Raw genomic sequence first — 19804 nt, 5'->3', positions numbered from 1 at the left:
TCAAGCACCACTCAAAATTCTGAGGAAAATCAGTTATTTTCAGGAAGGAGAGGGAAGACGCTCCACAGTTTTATACAGGCATACCAAGCATGTCACAGTAGAAGAAATCTATACCCGCACAGCAGACATTTTATGGATAGTGAAAATACTAAGATGAGTTTGTAACTGGGCTTAGATCTTTAACTCATTTTTGTCCCTATGGTTGTAAATGTATTTCAAGCAACAGTTCTTTCTTGTTACTATTCCAGGACTCTTCCACAGCAGATTGTCAAGCATTATTTTTTGGATGACCTTAGTTTATTGTACTGCAAATGCTTCACCAGTCTCTGCTATTTCCCCATCGTTACTAAAGCCTGGATTATTTCATGATCTCCAAATTTTAACCCTAAAGAACAAACTTCTGAAGAAAAAAAAAAAAAAGGGCACAAAAAATAAGTAGGATTATACAAAATGTATTGAAGATACACTACTTTTGCCAAGATACTTCAAAACAAAACCAAATTAAAAAAAACCCGAAGAGTGATAGTTGAAATAAAAAGAGCTATTATTACTATGTGCTCAAACTGTGTTTTCCCAGAATTGCTTTGTTAGAAAAAGTCCTTCTCTCACTCGCTTGAAAATTGGATGTGGCAACAAATACAGAAATATTTTCTGTATGCCTATATTTAGGAAGGAACAATGTATTCAGCACAAATATGGCACAGGCCTATTCCAACTACTTTTAGGTCTCACGGGACCACAAGCTTAAGAGAGGCAGACTCCTGTAGCAAGGTGCTCTTCTCTGGGAGGTTAGGGCACATTTGCTCCTGTTCCTGTCCTGCCAACTGCTCCCAGGAAGGGCCTGCAAAGCTAGAGCAGCTTCTAGAAAAGCAAAGCATGGGGAACGAGGGAGGAAATGTACTGGCATCAAAATGGCTTGTTTAAAGTAGAGGCACTCCATAATRCAAGTAATATAAGCACTTCAATGTGACTACTCATTCTTGGCCTGAGCACAGTTTATTTTTCATCTACTTCACACTACCAGAGATAACAGAACGTGATTACTATGGSAAGTTCCTTATATGTTACTTTAAGTGTAGCCGTCATGCACAGTAAGAGCAGGCAGCTTCTGTTTTTACAGACCTTCTATAGCTCTATCAGATGTGAAAATTTAATATTCTCCTTAATAGATCCATTCCTGACAAATTTTCCTAGTGACAAGGGTTGACAGAAGATAAAAGTCCATGTTTATTAGGGCAGATTTAGTCCCGTGCCCCTCTAGTCCCGTCTGAGCACGCTTGGGTTACTAGCACAGAGCAGCCCAGTACCCCTCATTTCGGCTGGGCCACACTGGCCCTGTGCAAACACCCAGCACCAAGTCCTGGAGGAGCCAAAGCCTCCACAGCTACTGGCCAAAGGAGGCCACAACAGAACCAGCKGAAACAAGGAACCTTAGGACATGGAAAACATGGCATACACCTTTGAGTAGGTATTTCTGCTGTTTGTCATTAGTTTTTCGCTCCCTTTCTTCTCCCCTTCACATCCTTTCTTCTCAGAGCCACATCTACACACTTCGCAATCTCTTCATCCCTCCCAAATACAAAATTCCCATTATAAAAATAAACAAAACACCTCCCCAACTGTGTTGGTGCTACAACCCAATTCACTCTGCTTAACTGGTAGGTATCTTCCCATTCCCCTTCCACCCAGCTCTTCAAGACAGGGTAGAAATTAAGTAGGAACCAACCAACAGTGGGGTCTTCATTGTGCTTAGCCTATTTAGGTCATGCTCCTTAGCCACTATAGTGAACATTAAACTGGAGTATTATATCCAATAACATAAGAGGAGGGAGGAAGAAAGTAATTTTGAAGAGGATTTAACAGTCACACAGTAAACAAACAACCCAGCGTCAGCTCTCAACTCCAAGAAAATAACAACTAATTCTTGGAGGAACCAACTAGGAAGGGATATGGATTTTAACTCGAGATATGGCACCAGTCAGACAAATACAAAATATGAGCAGCTTCAAAAAAATTGGAATGCATCCGAATTAGTGCATATGTTAGAAATTACACATATTATACAAATCCTAACAGGATATTGAAAATACAAGTACAAATTAAATGTTAGGAAAGGGTTTTACCCATAGGAAGAAAAGATTTTTGTGTCAAAGATACCATGTCTCTTCTTGAGAATTATTAAAGTGTAAAACTATTTGGTTATTGGAGCTCTCTCCTCCCCCAGTTCAGAGAAGCAGTGTTTTAGAGCTGCATCTAGAAACTATGAGTAACCATAATGATGGATGGCCAAGGAACTGTTGGGAGATCCCAAAGAAACACCCTCTGTAATGGAAACAATCTTCAACTACTACCATTATAATGGTTGATCAGCATAGTTTAGGAACTTGCCCTTCTGGTTTGATCCAAATCWTTGAGTATAAAAAGACAAACTTTAGTAAATACTAAAGACAATTCTGAACTCCAAAGTGAAGAACTAGCAACTTTTCATTTAAAACAAAAGAAAAAACATCAAACGATTGTGCAACACTAAGAAAACCCTTAAGGAAACAATTGGGAATTTTTCATAACATGGTATTTCCTTATACCGCTGACCACAGGAATGCAAACAGTTCCACCAAACAGCGATTTCTTCATTGGAAACAACTGACAAACTAACCATCTTTTCCATCCTTTCCACTCTCAGCTCTCAGCATACAAAACAGATGATATAATAGGATACAGAAGTGTCACACCATCAGTACTAGAGCCACAAGGTTTCTTTGCTTAAAAAAAGAAAGAAACAAAAAACTAGCAGCTGAGAGACTATACAGAAAAAAAATGCTCCAAAGACAAACCAAGTATTTGAAAAACAAGGAAAGCAGGATTTGTTTACATTTAATGACTGATCCTGTTTGTCTAATTATTTAATACTATTTTTCCACTGCAGTTTCCACTGATCTGTTGGGGTGCTAGCAGTACCTTGGGGAAATCCATCAACTAGACACAGACACCTAAGCCCCAGTGAAACTCAGCAGAATTCCCTAATTCTGCATCAATCCCCTCCTACAACATTCCCCAACAGCAAGACAAGCAGATCTAGCAAGAACACTGGAGTGAAATTGAGATAGATGCTCAATTTACACAGTGCAGGGGGGAACACCATTGCAGTTTACCACTGTAATCTTCCAAAAAATCCCTGCTTTGTTCTAATGAACAGACTGCCCTCTAACTTTTCACTTTGCAGTAGTTATCATTATAGGCAACGGCACTTTGGATRCTGAAGATCCACCTTCTGAATGGCCATCAGACTCTAGATGAGGAGACCAAGCATCAATCCAAGCAGTGCCCAAGAGGAAAYGCAAGACAAGCCTTACCGAGGAGGGACATAATTCTCTTGACAGCTAGTTAACAAGCACCGAGAGGGAGCTCATTCTGCCATGGAAAATGAAGCATGTACTCCTTGGCAGGCTTGATGTGAGCAAAGGGGCAGAGAGGCCCCTGAAATAGACCAAGAGGAAGAAAGAGATGAGCATAAAGTAGGGTTAAAAGTAACAGTAGACAAGATCCAACGGTAAAAATAGGGAGTATCATATTCTTCAGAGAGGGACCAGGAATGCAAAAATGTTCTAGTTATCAGCACTCTGACAAATCTCCATCATCACTAATTTGCGGCTCAATTAGGCCAAGATTTTAATCAGGGCTGCAACTGTACTTCCTTCTCTCTATTACAGCTGAAGGAGACCAAGGGGGACAAGTCACAAATAGAATAAAAGCAAAATGTGCCCAAAAGACCACACTATTTTCAGAAGAGAAAACAAATCAAATCTTGAAAGGCTGAAAGTTTTATGTAATTAGTGTGCCAAAAAAGCGAAGAATCTTGGATGGGAGGGAAGACAGACAAATGTCTTAACGTCAGAAGGAGACAATAAAAGAATTTGCTTGTGTGGGAGGTTGTTTATGGTCTATGACAGTGATTATTACACTGGTAGTTAAGGAAAGACTCTTCCAGATTTCCCAAAAAAAAAAGCAGGATAGTTTGAAGAGATGCACATTGAACTTCCCTTTCTTTATAGCACATTCTCAACACTTGATGGAAACTCACCTTACTGAGCACTGTGCTACCCTGCTTTAGGATACCGGCAATTAGATTTTAAAGGTTTTTATATGAAATATGTTCTTCCATAGTATCTGAGATGAGCGTGGTTTGAGGCCCTGCATTTTGCACTCTCGTGCAAATGCGGCTCTCTCGTGAGTTCCTCCTGACGTCCTTTCCTTAGGTGAACCGATGACTCAAGTGCAGGAACAGGAGCGCAACGTGTGGGACGTCAGCTCCGTGTTGGAGACGGCATCAGCAGGACACGAGCACCGTGACGCGGGTGGACATCCCTGCCCTGAACATCACAAGGCCAATAACTCCTTGAAGAGGCTGGAGGAGTCCCAGCTCAAACTGCCAAACGAGGGGGTGTTTCCTCATCTGTGCCAGCATGGCATCGTCTTTGGTCTCCCAGGGAGTTAYAAGAGCAAACCCTGCATCTTCAGGATAAAAGATGAACGTATTGACGTTTTACAGTCCTGGTGCTGCTCCATCCCAGTTACTCTGCCAGGCTTTTCCCTGCCCGCCGGACTCCCCGTGTCCCTGCTCCGCAGTGAGCAGGCAGGGTGCTGCTCCCAGGCAGCGCAGCCCTGGAAGAGCAGCTCCTTCGCACCCAACAAATGGGATGGAAACAGTTGCAGATTGAACTTCATGGGAAGTCTTGTATTTGGGTAACATGAGGGCACAGGGCAGCCTGCAGGCCACAGCGATGAAGGCATTCCCGGGATACACAAGTGTTCACTCCCGGTCACCACAAGCAGCAGGTGCCTTTGTAACAGCAAAATAAAACATCTGCCCAACAACCTAAGTCTGTGCTGAGATATAGAAGAGCACTCGTAAGCTCTTATTTGGCTTCACTACTATCAGGATCCTACCGAAGGAAGCCAAGCACTAACAGCTTTTCAATTTAGTTTTACTGATGAAGCCATATAGAGAACTACTCCGTGTCTAGACTGCCAAACTATGCAGGCTGTAAAGCAAAGCGGTATTTAGGATCCACCGCACATTGCCACAATTAGAACAGAATAATGCCAAGCTACATGAAAATGATTTGCTGGTTTTGATTAAAAGGGACAGATCATTTTTATTTTTGCCTGCAGTCACCACAACGAGTTCAGAATGGCAAGAAACTAGTAAGCAGAGCCTAGAAAACCACCTGGCTCCAGCTGAATTTTCACTACTATCAGTGGAAGCTTTGCCTTTAGTAACAGCACAGAGCTTGATCTTAAACAAATGTTGCCAATGAAACAAAAGCCATTTAAGAGATTTTAAATGAGCTTTAATGTTTTTGATTGCACTAAATGTATATTAGAATATATATTAGAATCATATCATTTCAGACTTCCATTCTGATATTATAGTTTATGGGCTCATTTAATATTGCATTTTACCTTGGTAACCCGATAAATCCTACTATTAAGACTCAGGGCAATCTACTGTTGTAAAGAATAAAACTACAACATGGTATCTGTGGTGATTATTAATTCTTACTATGTGTTAAAAATACTTCAAGGAAGGGAATTTTAAATACTGCATTATTACTCACATTAAACTTGCTTCACATAAATACATCCAAGTATTGGGAAATGGCAATTTCAAAAACATCTGAACACATTTTCCAATTGCCATTTAATGCCTCCAAGTACCTACCTCACATCCTAATCTTTGTTTCTCCGTAACCTTTTCTACTAGCCTTCCACTGTTAACTCTGACTTTGTAGCAGGCCTCGTTACTGTCCTCTGATTTCATCTGCTAATATGTAATACTGGCTCCAYATTAAAAAATAAATAAATTTAAAAATCCACTCTCGGCTTCTCACCAAAAATCGCCTACTCCAGCCCCTCCCACACAGCAGTTTCCAGGATCCTACTCCCAGCAACACATCGTTGCTTAAGAATTTCCGAAGTGCTAACGGTTCCGAGAAATCCCAYGTGCTATTAGCCTTTGTGGCTCCATCTTTCTGTGCTTTGCCTCCCATTCTGCACGGAGTTTTCCAGCACAGTTTGATACAATGCAATCCTATGGACCCCTCCAACAGCGTCRTCTTTGGCGCTCTCCTCCTTCCATGGCCACGCGTGCTCTGGACGAGCCCACTGCTTGTGAGCGTTGCTCTGACCAGCACTCCTAGACCTCTGAAGCAAATACACTGCTTTACCACCAAGCTGTTTTTCARTTGCACCATTTTGAGCCTTAATCTGACCACTACAAGGGGAATCACCACAAATTCCGAGCCAGAACCATGTTCTGGATGCTGTATTCAGACAGCATCCTACCGCTCTAGGCGAGATACCCAACATTGTCAGYTCAAGAAAGCAGAAGCATTTCAGGGGAGGGAGACTTCTGCTTTCTTGGTGTCTCAAACTAGAAATASACTTGCAGGTCCAAACCATACCTGAGCACTGGCAGCAGTACTGGTGTAGCTGTGATGGTCTATGGATAAGAACAATGGAAATTTCATATGGAATCTTTCTACGTTTTTTCATATCAAATAACAGTAAGATCTGACACGTTTACATACTAGATTTTGTTTCAGAGATAATCTTTTGGATTTTTTGTCACTTGTCTCCTGCAATATCCACTTGAGAGGTTTTACCAGAGTGACCCAATTTGTAGGTCTATCAGATCATTAACCTTCAAATTTCCTTCGAGACTTGCTTTTAACGTCTCCTACCAAAAATACCCTACGACAGCCGGCCAGGCATCACCGGGGTTCTTCCCTCCTTGATTTTATTTACCATGCAAACTCCTGCTGCTGCGAGAGCCCTTCATGCTACACGTGGTTTAATTCACAACACAAAACTTGATAACCAAAGTGACAAGAAGCAAAGCAGCATTGAGTCTACACCCATCCTGGCACACGTATTTCCCTTTAAAAGATGAAAACGTTTCCTCCCATTTCACTTTAATTACAGTGCTTTGGAGCACTTCCRAGCAAGGCTACTGTCGCCTCTGACCCCCTGGGTGGACTACCTAGATGTGCCTAAACACACCCTAATGATGATGGGGATGCATACAGACCTTCTAAGTCTTTTTCTGGGTGCTGAAGTACTGAAGCACTTGGGTTTTGAGGCGAGCTGCATTTGGAAGTGAGGATCATTCTGATATGTTTATCACTTTGGCATTCACCAAAGGAAAGTGAACAGAAAGGTTTCTATCACTTCTTCCTACTTTTCATCTGACACAGAAATACGCCTCTTCATAAAAATCACCAAGATATGCTTTAATTTAGTCACCATCGTGAAAAGCTCCGTCCCACCCCCGAATGTGAGGAAGAACAGCAAAGCAGCTACACAATGCTCAAAAAATTTAGCTTTGTATCTGTATTTTCATTTCTCACTTGCTCACTTCTGAGCTCTACAAAGCTTAATTCATCGAACCTCCACCCTAACCCCTGGGAGCATCTTGTACTTTCCAGCCATCTGGATTATATTTACTTTACTAAGAAGAAAGTTAAATTTGTTCATGATGAAAAAAAGAAAAAAAAAAAGGGGAAAAAGCCAGCTTACTATCTTCCTGTCATGACTGCCTGGTTATCTTCTAAGTTCCTGTTTTCCCAGAAGATTATGATGCCCTCTTGGGAGTTCATACAACTTCTTTATTCACCACTCATTAGTGCTGCCTCTTACTCTAACAACAGAATTCTTTCTTTTCCCCTTAATTTTCAGCTCCTATTTACAGAGGTACTTATGAATGGTACCGAATCTCATGTCTAGTAAATCAGAACTGCAATAATTATATTCAACTGTTTACTTAGCCAATAAAAGGGACAGTTTTGCAAATGGAACGAACCACTGCTGAACAAAGCTCAGAGATGAATGCACAGAACAAGGTACACAGGCGTTTATTTTCGGAGCCGTATCTCTTTTGACAGTGTTCTCCCTCCCTTGGTAACTCCCCTAGCTGCTAACACAGAGTTTCTACATCTGTTCCTTCACCTTTTCTCAAAATAACCCTGCAGTGACGCCCTGCTGAACACCAYGGCTACGAACAGACCAACTTGCAGCAGCCAAGCGTGCACAAGAAGGGCGAGCTGCTCGAGAAAGGGAAGCAGCTCGAGCCGATTTTCATCCTACCAACCGTATTTTCTTACAAACGATCCACTTTTATCTGGGCTCCTACATAATCTGTCCCTTTTGGTACATGCTTCAGAAGCCTTTGCTTCAAGGCATGCTACCTATCAAACGTAGCCCACTGCAGGTGATCAGTTGAAGCTGTTTTGCAGCTTTATTCTACTCCTGCAAACAAGCACCAGAATCTGAATCTGAACACCAGGCTTGTCCCTTTGGTACAGAGAAAATTAATGAAAGCTATGAGCAATACATGATAGGCAGTTAACATTTTCATTAGGCACTTGCGAGGTTTGACCCACACACCTGATTCATTTGGAAATTTAATTCAGCTTAATGAGCTAGTTGAATACCTGTGATCATGGAAAAAGGCTAAGGTAGAACTATACTGTAACCTAAATTAAAAGTCAAGTACTAAAGGAAAATTACCTCCCTTCTAAGTAGGGAGTTGTTTAAAAGGAACTAATTGCTCTTGTTTGTTTTTCAGTTGAGCCTCCTCCAATATAATTTGGAAAGCGAACCCTTCTGAAGCACGATGGGCTTTCAGGGCTCGCCAAGTCTTTCCTGGTCACTTCTCGAGCACTTGTCACATAACATGGGGCAGCAGCTCAGCTCCGAGCGTGCAGGAGGCCACATCCCGCTGGGAATTCCTCACGGCAGGAGGAGGACAGGAAAGAGGCCATGAAGCATTAAAAACGTGATGAACTCATCCAGGTGAATAACAGCTGCCCAAGTAGCACACCAGAATCCTCACCCCTGCAAGTGATGCAGAATAGAAAGTAAAGAGCAGTGTGCATGTAGTTGTGTGTTTGCTGAACAGGAATAGAACAGAAAAAGATAAGGTATCAGAAGAGGAGGAAAAAAGCAAACCGTGCCCAGGTACAGTAAATAATCAAACTGAAGAGGAAGCCCTCAAAAAGCTGGTCAGCAGCAGAACGGTACATAAAATACAGATAAGACCAGAAAGGTACACAGAGCCCCTGCCTTAGTGAGCCTCAAAGGTAACAGCTCATTTTTGAGCTGGCTTAACTGGGTATTTCTCCTTCTGCTTCTGCTCGTGTTGCGCCTCCTTGGGCCAGCACCGGTGTCCCTGTCTCCTGGAAAGGCCCATGGCCTGGACCAGCGCAGGAAAGGGACAAAGCGGAGGCCRAGATGCTTCCCCTGGTGACACTCGCCCTCTCTCATGGCTGTGAAACTAGGGCCTAATGCAACATTCCCAGTTTTATTCCTCATCCCCAAAACCCACAAAGCAGCATCATTACGAATACAAACTGAATTTGTCGTCTAATGTGGCTGAAGCTCAGGGAAGATGCAACACATCTCTGCTTGAGGGAACACCGAGTTCYTTAAATATTGGCCTATTATTTATCACAAACAAATCCCCAGGAGATCTGTTGCCAGTTGAGCWACATCTCCACTAACAAGGGCTTTATTTTTTGTTAGATTATGATTTCAAGCTGTTCAAATTTTCTGTAGAATTGTCTTTTAGTTGTTAGACACGGGCAATAATCAATTTGGCAACTACATGTCCTTTCTTGAGACACAAGCTGACGGTTCACGGACAGTACAAAAAATAAGTTTCACCTCAAGCAATGACAACTCCTCACAGCTTAATCAAATGAATGAGTGATCACAGCTTCATCTGCTCTGTTTTCTCAAAAATCTGAGTCAGAAAACTGTCAATAAGAGAAAATTCACTGCATGAGAAGATTCACTGCGATGCCAGCAAAGCACTGATGGTCAATATACATTGCAATGGCTACACCAGTTAGTTCTGACATCTCTCCCTCTGTAACAGGGAGAATGCAAAGCGACCGTCTCCCCATCCACAGCTGTGGCATCAAGTTAATGTCTAAGGAAACCGACAGCAACTGAGGGAGCACAGCTTCTGGTTTTGCATTGCTTCCATAGGMAGCACAAGCTCAGCTGCAGAAGGCAAAAGAAACCAAAGCCCGCCGGGCCGATCAGGGAATCGGCTCTCAAACATCCCGAGCAAGCGCTGCGAGCCGCGGGGCCGGCACCTCGCTGCGAGCAACGGCCGCGTATTCACGGCAAAGCGAGGGGCTGAGGGAGAGCACACGGGTCTGCGCGTCCCCCTCCTCCCCGACCCTGCTTCCCAGCAGGAAAACCTCATCCAGGCATGACGCGGAACCCGTAACTGCCAGCAGCACCAGCTCAACACCCATCAACCCACTGTGTTCAAAGGCATATATTGCAGCTGCCTTTTTTTTCAGAAGAAAAACAAGGTTTTAAACAAAAGGCAAAAAAYGTTCCCTTCTGAAAACTCCAAGGCCTGGATTTTCAGGAGGGAGCTCCAAGCTGGGAGCCCGAAGCGCATTCCCCCAAGTTACCTTCCCTTGTCCTGCCTGCGTCCCGCATCGGGAATGCCAGGGAAAGGGTGTCCGGCGGCTGCCGGCTCCTCGGATGCTCCCGGGGAGCAGCTGCCTCTCCCTGCCCTGCACGTGGAGTCCCGGCCTCTCGCTAGGGATCCCAGAGGTCTAAATCCGCTTGGAAAAAAAAGATAGTGGTGGTAAAGATAGTTCCAAAGTGCAGCGATGTTAGGAAAGCGCATGGAATGAGGTCCTCCAGGCAAAAATAATCAGAATTCTTTAGAGAATTTAAAACTGAAGAGGTATGTGGTTCACTTCCAAAACTTTAAAATGAAACATTCTTTCTATTTACCACCCATATAGTCTGTTACTTAACAATAGTTGCTGCATGTGCGTACAGATCTGCAGGAGGCTGAAGGGGGGCTGTTATGTGATACTCTTGCTCTGCAGCGAGACGGTTTCTCCTCAGTGTGCACAGGGCTTAAAGAAAAATAAAAATCATTATCCTGAATTCATGTTGCAAAATAAGTCCAAGTCTTGTTTCAATTCAAGAAGYGAACAGTGAATTCAGAGGGAAAAAAAAATCCTTTCAAAATGGTTTCAATAAAGGCATTAGAGTGAAACTAATTTCAACTCCAGAGAGACTCCATCAGATCCTATTCCAGYTTCTTGTTTTGTATACATATGGTGTTGCTATGAGGAGGAACAGGAGTATTTTTGCACAACTGTCTAGTTTTCAAAAGGAAAAAAATCTCAATACACCTTGAAATATCAGAGTTAAGAATCTACAAAAGCAGCTGCCTGAAGAGCAGCATTGTGCACGGGATTACAGTTCAGATCCCAAATCCTGCAGATGCTACTGCACACTGGGACATTATTTCTGGGTACTATTCCCGGGCATTTCAGTACCCATCTAGATCCATAAATCAATGGAATCTACCTCAGGCTCAAAAGCTTCTGACCAATCTCCCAGCTCAGTTACATAAGCCTGTATTTAAATGTACTGCTTAGTATTATTTCTAATTCAAACACTACTGCAAAAATACTCAGAATAAAAGAAAAAAAGAAAATCAAGTATCTTTAATTATGCACACTAAATAATCCAGACAATGATTTGCCACATGCATCAGTCTGAATGTAAATGAGAAYGATGGGTTTTGCTGCACACAAAATGAGAAGATGTCAAGAAATTTTGATTTCATCTTTGGCAAGAACACATTTAAGATACTCTTGCATATTCAACGGRCTACACATCCAGCATTTTTTCCTGCTGAGTTCCAAAACTTTTCCTTATAGAGTGTATCCTATAAGAGATTCCAAAAGAGGTGAACAACGGTATTTCCTCGAGTATAAAAACCTTGTCATTTATTGACAAATTAGAAACATGAGAAGCAACAATRCTCTGCTTGTTGAATCATTGCTCTTCAAGACAAGCATATGGTTTTTTTGCTCTAAAAATGTCCATTAGGGAAGGCTGCTCTGATGACAGCTCCTGTGGTGACAGGTCAGTGGCCACTGGGGAGAGGATGAAAGAAATATCCAGAGCTCAGTCTTAACTTGAGTGACGGGAACGAGTTCCTAGAGTGCACCACAGCAAGGTCAGCAGGTTGGGTTCTCTTCATCTCAGACTGTATCTTACCTAGGAAACACCAAAGAAACAGTGTGGCAAGAAGAGGCTGAAACTGAACAGGGGGGCTCCTCACATGAGATGAGAACGTCCAGCTCAGATGCACGGGGCACAGCACGAGCAGCTACCTCCCTTTCCGCTTCTGGCGCTGGAAAAAGTCCTTCAGCCCATTCCTAGGATGCGAGGCAAGATTTCTGCTAGTGTTCAAACACATTTGAAGACACAGTCTGCAGGTGGCAATTCAGCTTTAACGAGGCAGTTCCGCAACTCAAGAGGTCTAGGGTATCACTTGGAAAAACACACCTGAAAAGCTTCAGTGCTTGCCTGGTGAAAGTAGCTATTGCAGCTACAGATGCAACAGCATGTGGATCTTCACTGCTCCATCTCAGCGAGCTCACGCTTTGGTTTCTAAGAAACTTTTGCCACTCTACAGGTAAGCCAATAATATTGAATTTCATGCTGAAATTACATTAATTTGAGGGTAGAAGGAATACTATACAATGCAGAAAAAGAAACRCATAACTTCTTAACTGAGAGATACTTGGACTGGATTTAGTGGTCAGCCCGATGCCAATACTCCTGGTATCTGGCTGATATCACCAAGGTGAACCCAAAGATGATGGAAATACTTTAAATCAGCTCTGGCGGGTTTGGTTGCACAAGCTGTTAAGAGTCTCTGGGGCACTTCTTGTTTGTCATTCACCACAGATCTGCAATCAATCCAACCAACATCCATCAGCATCATTCACACTCATACATAGCATGGTCAGTTTACACCACATACAAACAAGAACCCAAATTTACCTGTGCTTGAAGACAAATCCCTATTTTGATGAATGCCTGAACTGCATTTTTTCCAAGATTGCTCAAGGAGTCCAACTCATTCTGCCACCAAAAGCAAAAGGAAACTCTTATGTTTAGATTCAGGAAGAGAATTCATTTCACAATACACATATTGCTGTCCAAGTCCCATAATCCCAACTCCATGTTGATAYAAAGATTGCAATTTAACATGTCAAGCACTCAGAAAAGTAAATTATCGGGGTACAAAAACCTAAGCAGCTTTTTAAAAAAAAATTCGGCAGGGGAAAAAATATTCAGTTAAGAGACAGAACATTATTTACAACCTAGTCAAGCTGACTCACTTCTACMGGCCTCTGCAGCAGACTTCCAACAGACCCCTTCTGGGAAGGGATCATTTTTCCTCCTACAAAAACATACATTGCAAAGATACTCAAGGGGCAGTTAGACGAGTACAAACTTAGGTAACTGCTGAGCTTCTCTATAAGAACTTGAGAAGATGGTTACAAGTGACAACAAAAGAAATTTCTAGTTTCCCTACCAGCCACAAATCTAAAGTTTATTCCTTTAGAGTAGCAAAACAATGAGATTTAGTATGATATATTCTTCCAGTAGGAAAGGAGGGGGTGAAGCCTGGTTAGATCCACTCTCCCAAATATTGCAAATGTAAAAAACAACAGTGCAAACCTTGTCCTCACCTGCCAGTGAGCTCCTTTCTAACGGGATTCTCAACTTCTGCTACTAGAATTTGTTCTAAACACTTGATCCCTTCAACAAGAATTATGCAATAATACGCATTGATTAAACAGCGAACACTTCATAAAAACGTGGTGATATAAGATTCTGGGAGATAGAGCACAATTCACCAAGTCCAGGTATAGAATAAAACATTTCTATCAAAGCATATGGGTTCCTCTGGATCTGTACTTCAATGACTTTATTCTCAYCGACGTTTCCAAATCACTCGTTTCCACTGTTAAAATGGCTAAATTCAAAAGACAAAACAAATACACAGTCACTTTTAGATGCTGCTTTCAAACACTGCCACAAACATCTGCTGCATCACTAGGTGCTCTTGGGCATCAGTTACTGAAAAGATCAAACAAGGATACAAGGACTAAGTCACATCCTTAACTGGAGTCCAGCTATTGAGTATTCGTAAATGCTTCTGTTCTACTGCCAATGTTTTTATCTTCGTTCTCCTTTTTACTATTTTATAGTAATATGCACCTATACAGACTAGGTTAAAAYGTGAACAAAGACTCGTTACTGAGCTAAACAGGTATTCCATCCGTGGAAGATTTTAAATAAGTTGGTGATATGTTCTCTAGGGAAGTATTAAATACTATTAACAAGTTAAATTCTGAAGCTTCTACCTGCATGGTAGATTAACATACGCATTGGAAATAACATGCATTGAGAGCCACATCATGCTATAGAGAACGTGGCATATTTCCTTTACTCATGAAACACAGGCCAGCAGTTTCCACAGGGAACACATCACCTTAAATACCTTCCCCTTGCTGTCTTCCATGCCATCCTCTCCTTGCCCTTATGTTCTCTTCTTGCTTCTTCCATTTCCATTCCCCAAAATGCAGAAATCGGGGTATTTGCATGAAAACCACATTGTTGGAAAATTCCATTAGGAATCATAAGCTTCAAAATCCTAACAGGTCACAGGCGTTCTCCCCGGAAAGGTGTCTGCTGAGCATCAGCAGAGAGGCTTCCTAGCAAAGCTGTCATGTCATGTCCCAAAGTTTCCTGTTACAACATCCCCCCGCTCTTTTATAAGCCAGATTATTCTCATCCTTAGAAACAGGAAGTCATTAAGTTCAAAATGTTTATACTAAATGAAAACACACACATTGCCCTGACTCTATTCACCGACTATGGGGTGGTCTCGGTCTGAATGCAGTTTCGGGGCAGCAAGTGCTTGTGTCGGAGAAACGACCAAACCAGCGACACGAGAGAGCGGCCGCAGCGACCAAGGASTGCAAAGAACCAGCAATTGCACTTTACAGCTCGGGACTTTCAAATGCTTTTACAAAATAATAATATAACAGAGAGAGAGATTAACATGCACACAGAAACCTTGCAAACATCTGGTTTCAGTGCGTACTTAACCAGGTTTGCAACACGCCAGCTCCTGCACACGAGGTTCTTTCTCCCATACTCCCAAAGCATTTCAGTTTTCCTCTCATATTTGTATAGAGTACAAGCGTAAGATAATATTGAGTACAAGGAAATGAAATCTGTGTTTCAGCTAGCTTAAAATAATACATTAAAAGGTGGCTGGCAAATACTTTCTGTACACACGAAAACCTGACTGAACTTCTCCAAACTGAGTAAGACAAAAAGATGTCATTTGTGATTTGAATTTAAGACTATATTCATCTCAATTTACTATTGCACATCTTCTGCCAGTGTAAGGTCCCAGGAGAAACCAAAGTCCATCAGCACAAATTTTCAATTGTTTCTTTAACGCCATCTGTTTCTGTCTTATTAAAAGAAAATTCACTGCCTCRCAAACCTCAAACTTCTTTTGCTTATGGAATTATATATCCTCAGAAAAGAGACCTTCCAGATAAACACAAGCCAGTTACTTCGTGACTATGGGTGCTTCCACAAAACTGGGATGGATGTTTCTCCAGCATTCCCGCTTACTTCCTGGGAACAGGTGATATTTGCCGGAGCTGYCTCCAGAAGAGCCGGGAACGTGATTCCCGGGCATTCAGATGTTCTTGGAATCAAGAGGAATGGAACCAGAAGCCAAGAGACAGTCAGACACACGTACGTACCAACAACAAATTGCTAAGTTGGACGTTAGAGCTACCAAAATACACTAAACAAATCGGGAAAAGACCAAAAGAACCTGCTATATTAGGCCACTTTCCCAAGAGACTTGCTTTTATTTGGATCAATACTAAAGTTAAGAATTAATACAGCCAGCAGCACAGATCAGCTTTCGAGAGACCGGTGACATCTGCTCAGTAAGGCCAACCTGCCAGCTGGACGCAGTCCCGAAGCCTTTAAAGGGTCATCCTCCCCAGCAAACGCTGGTATTTGGCTAAAAACCTTTTAGTCTCGCAAGTTCAAGGTAATAGGTACTCAGTGAATTATATTATGTAATTATGTCATGTTTAGCTCTGGTAATTAGGCTGCCTAATTTTAATAGGTCTAATAATAGTCCTCTTTCGTTCAAGCATGGCAACAAAAATCCATTYGAGCTCAGAGTCATTCTTATGCCAGAGTCAAAAAACAAGTTATGGGAGGGAATTATTTTCTCTGTGTGTGTTTGATGCTCTGGGAAGAGACAGGCTTTGATGGCAGATGGCATTAGCCTCCCTCCCAGCACCCCACAGCCAGTCTCTCACTGGCACACGAGGTCTTTTAGAGGCATAAAAAGCCCCAACAAGGGCTCACGTTCTCACTCTTTCCAAAGCAACAGTCTGAGGGTCTGTATGGAAAGGGAGGCAGGAGCAGCGAAGCGCAGAGCCCTGCTGAGCCCCTGTAGCCTCCCTACAGTTTCACCCACACCAAGAGGTCCAACTAACTTGGTCTCCTTTYCAAAGGCTCTACAATCACAATCCATCCTGCACCACTGTGATATCCAGCAGCTGCCATGGGGCAATTCATTGCAGCAAGGGGGTCTAACCTGTGAAGACCCTTCTAGGCCTGGCCCTGGGCAGTCTGCATCGCTCCTGAGCTCAGCTCCTCATCTTAGGCGCCCCTTGAGCAAGGCTTGGACCCGCGGCATGCCCCAGGTTGTCCGCCCTGAAACACAGGCATCCTTTGCTCACCGTTTCCAAGCAGGTAAGCTGTTTTCCTAGGACGCGTTCTCTCTTGAGGTGCTACATAAACAAACAGAGTGCTCCAAACCATCGCTTCTATCCGACAGGGTTGTGTCATGTGGCTGCTTTCTTTAAGAAAACACGTACATAAAGTGCAACCAGATGCTGCTGGCAGAGAATCCATTGAATATGGACTCATTTCTCAAAAACATGATCACAGATGTGGCCTACATCTTGAACCTAATGTTTAAGGGGAAAAAAAATAAATCAATCACTCTCCCTGCAATCATTTCCCTTTTACCCTGTTCTCTCCAATTCCCCTTCAGCACACAGCAGCTTCCTAGTGCTGAGGAGGTAACCCCCACGTTTCACACTTCCTCCACACAACTTCCMAGCCAACCCTAATCTACAAGGAGCTGAGCAGGAAAACAACATTTTGCCGGAGCTCGGAGCTCTACTAGCTGTGGGAAGGCAGCGTTTCAGGTTAGACTTAACTCCAACCCCACTTTCTCCACTGCAAACAACCCCAGCTTGCCCAGGACTGTACCCAACACATTAATTCATTTGCAAGAAATAAAGAGTTTCTATAATTCTACCTCACAAAAGCGGGAAGGTGTAAGACATTATAATGTTAGTGCTTTGGATTAAAAAGGAACTTCAACTGATACCTAAGTTGTAGATCACTAACAACCTAACAACTTGGTGAACAACTCTCACCAATTTATAGAGCTATCGGCGCAAGTTAACTTGGATTACGTGATAAAAAATGTCATTGATTTGCTCCAGCATTGCTTAGTAAACAGAGGGTCGCTTACTTCTGATAAAAGCCCAATGCACCAACACACGAGTAACACTCTAAATGAGAACACGGCTCTCTTCTTTCATGCTGACTTATAAAATGCTATCAATTTAGATCAAGGAAATCTGAGCGAAACTCAAACCATTTTCAAAATGGGACAGAAACAGCACAGACAGACTGACTAYATCATAGTCCCTCTAAAACCAAAAAGGCTTCATCATCTCTGACACTGAGGTATTAAAATATTTTAAGATCATCACTCTTAACAAAAGCTCTCTGGAATTGGATCAGACAAAGTCTTTTTCACATGAATCCTGAACCCAATGTTTAACAAAAAAATCCCTCTATGTTTACTAATTTCATCCTTATGCCTGTTTATATTCATCTAAAATAGAATCAGAAGAACAAAAAAAAAGTTCATGATTATTAAAGTTATTGCATTGACCAAGTATTTCTCAAATGAACTAAAAGTAAAACTAGAAATCAAAATTTGTAAAGAAAACAATCCTCTCCCCCAAATTTTCTCTTTTGTGGAATACTAAAACAAGAAAATTAAGCAACTCATTCAAAAGACTCACCACTAATCTACAATTCAGGCTCAAGGCACGCATTTTATTGGTCTAGGCTATCTTTTCTAACCAACATACCCCGAAGTTTATATTAAATGATGAAAAGCAAGTTGAAAAAGAAAATCAAAGCCTCCTGAGGATGACTTTTTTTAAGGTCAAATATGGAACGTTTATGAATCTAGTTATTATCCACAGAAACATTTGATATCTCCGTGACACTTTCTCCCTGCTGAATCTCTTCTCTTCTGATGTCCTCCTTGTTATGAACACACAATTCCTATTTTCTCCTCACAAAAATAAAGATGAAAAGGGGGAAGCTTCAATCTTAAACTCCTCTTAAGACTTGATAATTCAAAATCCACTCCATTTTCCCTGGGCAGCAGGGAGGCCCTGACAGCAGCGCTCTTTCAAAGCTACTCGAAGTGACCTAAACAACTTCTAACCAGCAATTTAAATATCCACTACATTTGAATTAAGCGTAATATCCAACAGGATCAAAAATGGATATAGCCACATAAACTTTATATTTAGTGATGGAGTCAGATTAAATTGAGGCATGGTGAGAACTAGTTAACTGCTTCTGGGGACAGGAAAGTGGCTAGAAGGGACAAACAAGAGAAACTGAGGCAGAGCTGAGCTGAGCAGTGGTTGCTGTTCCGCAAGGAGGAATTATTTGAACCGGCGGGAACGTGAGGGCGTTTGAATGTTCATGCTCAGCTCAGCAATGATTTCCCTCAAGTTTTTCCCGAGAAAACCAAGGCGCACGGCTCAGGTCGGCAGCTTTGCCCACACAGTCTACGCAGCGTCTAAAAATTCCTCCCAGCAAGGATCGTCCTCGCTCCAAAAGAGGACGACCCAGGTACAGGCATGTGTCTAAAATTAGAGCTGGGCCCTTGCTGCCAAAGTGTTTTCCAAACACGCAAGAAATCCCCGCTCCAGAGCCAGTCGAGTAAATCAGAGCTTTCAGTCTCACGGATAACTATGGGTAGGGGGTTAAGAGATGAAGCAAGACATTTTTAAGAGGAAGAGATGAACAGATTGAACTGCTTAAGGAGTCAAAATATACAGGGGAATGCTGGACACGTTGAAGCCTATGCAAAGCTCCCAATCATTTACTAGATGTCAAATATTTCACACTACGGCCTTCCCTGGGTGTTTATAGCAAGGGTGAACATCAGCAGCTGTCACATACGGGCCTTCAATACCTTAAAAGGGGAAAGTCACCATACTGCAGTGGTCAAACAGCTCAGAATAACAAAAAAAAATTTAAATATCTCACCTCTTTTTCACAGGTTAAGTCAATATGCATATGGGATAGGTTAATAATCCAGTAATGTGAATACTGGACCAAGGACTAGGCAGGGAACCACTACCTGCACCACCACGGAGCCAACAGGATGCAAGGAGCCAGGCAGAACAGGCAGGCAACAGGGCAGGGCCCTATTCCCACGACTCATCTGGGGTACCTTAATTAACCAGATAAATGCAAGTTAGGAGGTTGGCTTTATTTATTTATTTATTTATTTATTTATTTACTTTAAAGGCTTCTGCCGCCAGCAGAGTTCCCCAGCAGGTGATTCCGAAGAGCTGCCTCCATTAGCCAAGTGCTCCCAATACCCTCCTGGCTTTCCTCCCCGTTTCAGAGATCTAACCCAGGATGCTAAAACTCGAGAGGAACTTATGGATCCAAACTCATTGCACAAACCATGAAATATGCTACTGCTATATGCTACTGCTATATGCTACTG

The 19804-nt window shown here is 42.4% G+C and overlaps 1 protein-coding gene across 2 annotated transcripts in view; it reads right to left on the bottom strand.

Annotated features, from left to right (window-relative positions):
• The window catches only part of ADD3 (adducin 3), a 91280-nt gene that overhangs the window by 57947 nt on the left and 13529 nt on the right, over nt 1-19804 (bottom strand). The gene's annotated exons all lie outside the window — the stretch shown is intronic.

Source organism: Nothoprocta perdicaria, unplaced genomic scaffold (assembly GCF_003342845.1).
Source record: "Nothoprocta perdicaria isolate Ctin4 unplaced genomic scaffold, notPer1 scaffold_7, whole genome shotgun sequence".
NCBI classification, from domain to species: Eukaryota; Metazoa; Chordata; class Aves; order Tinamiformes; family Tinamidae; genus Nothoprocta; species Nothoprocta perdicaria.
The sequence above is the reverse complement of the archived record's forward strand: the minus strand, read 5'-3'. Positions and strand labels throughout refer to the sequence as shown.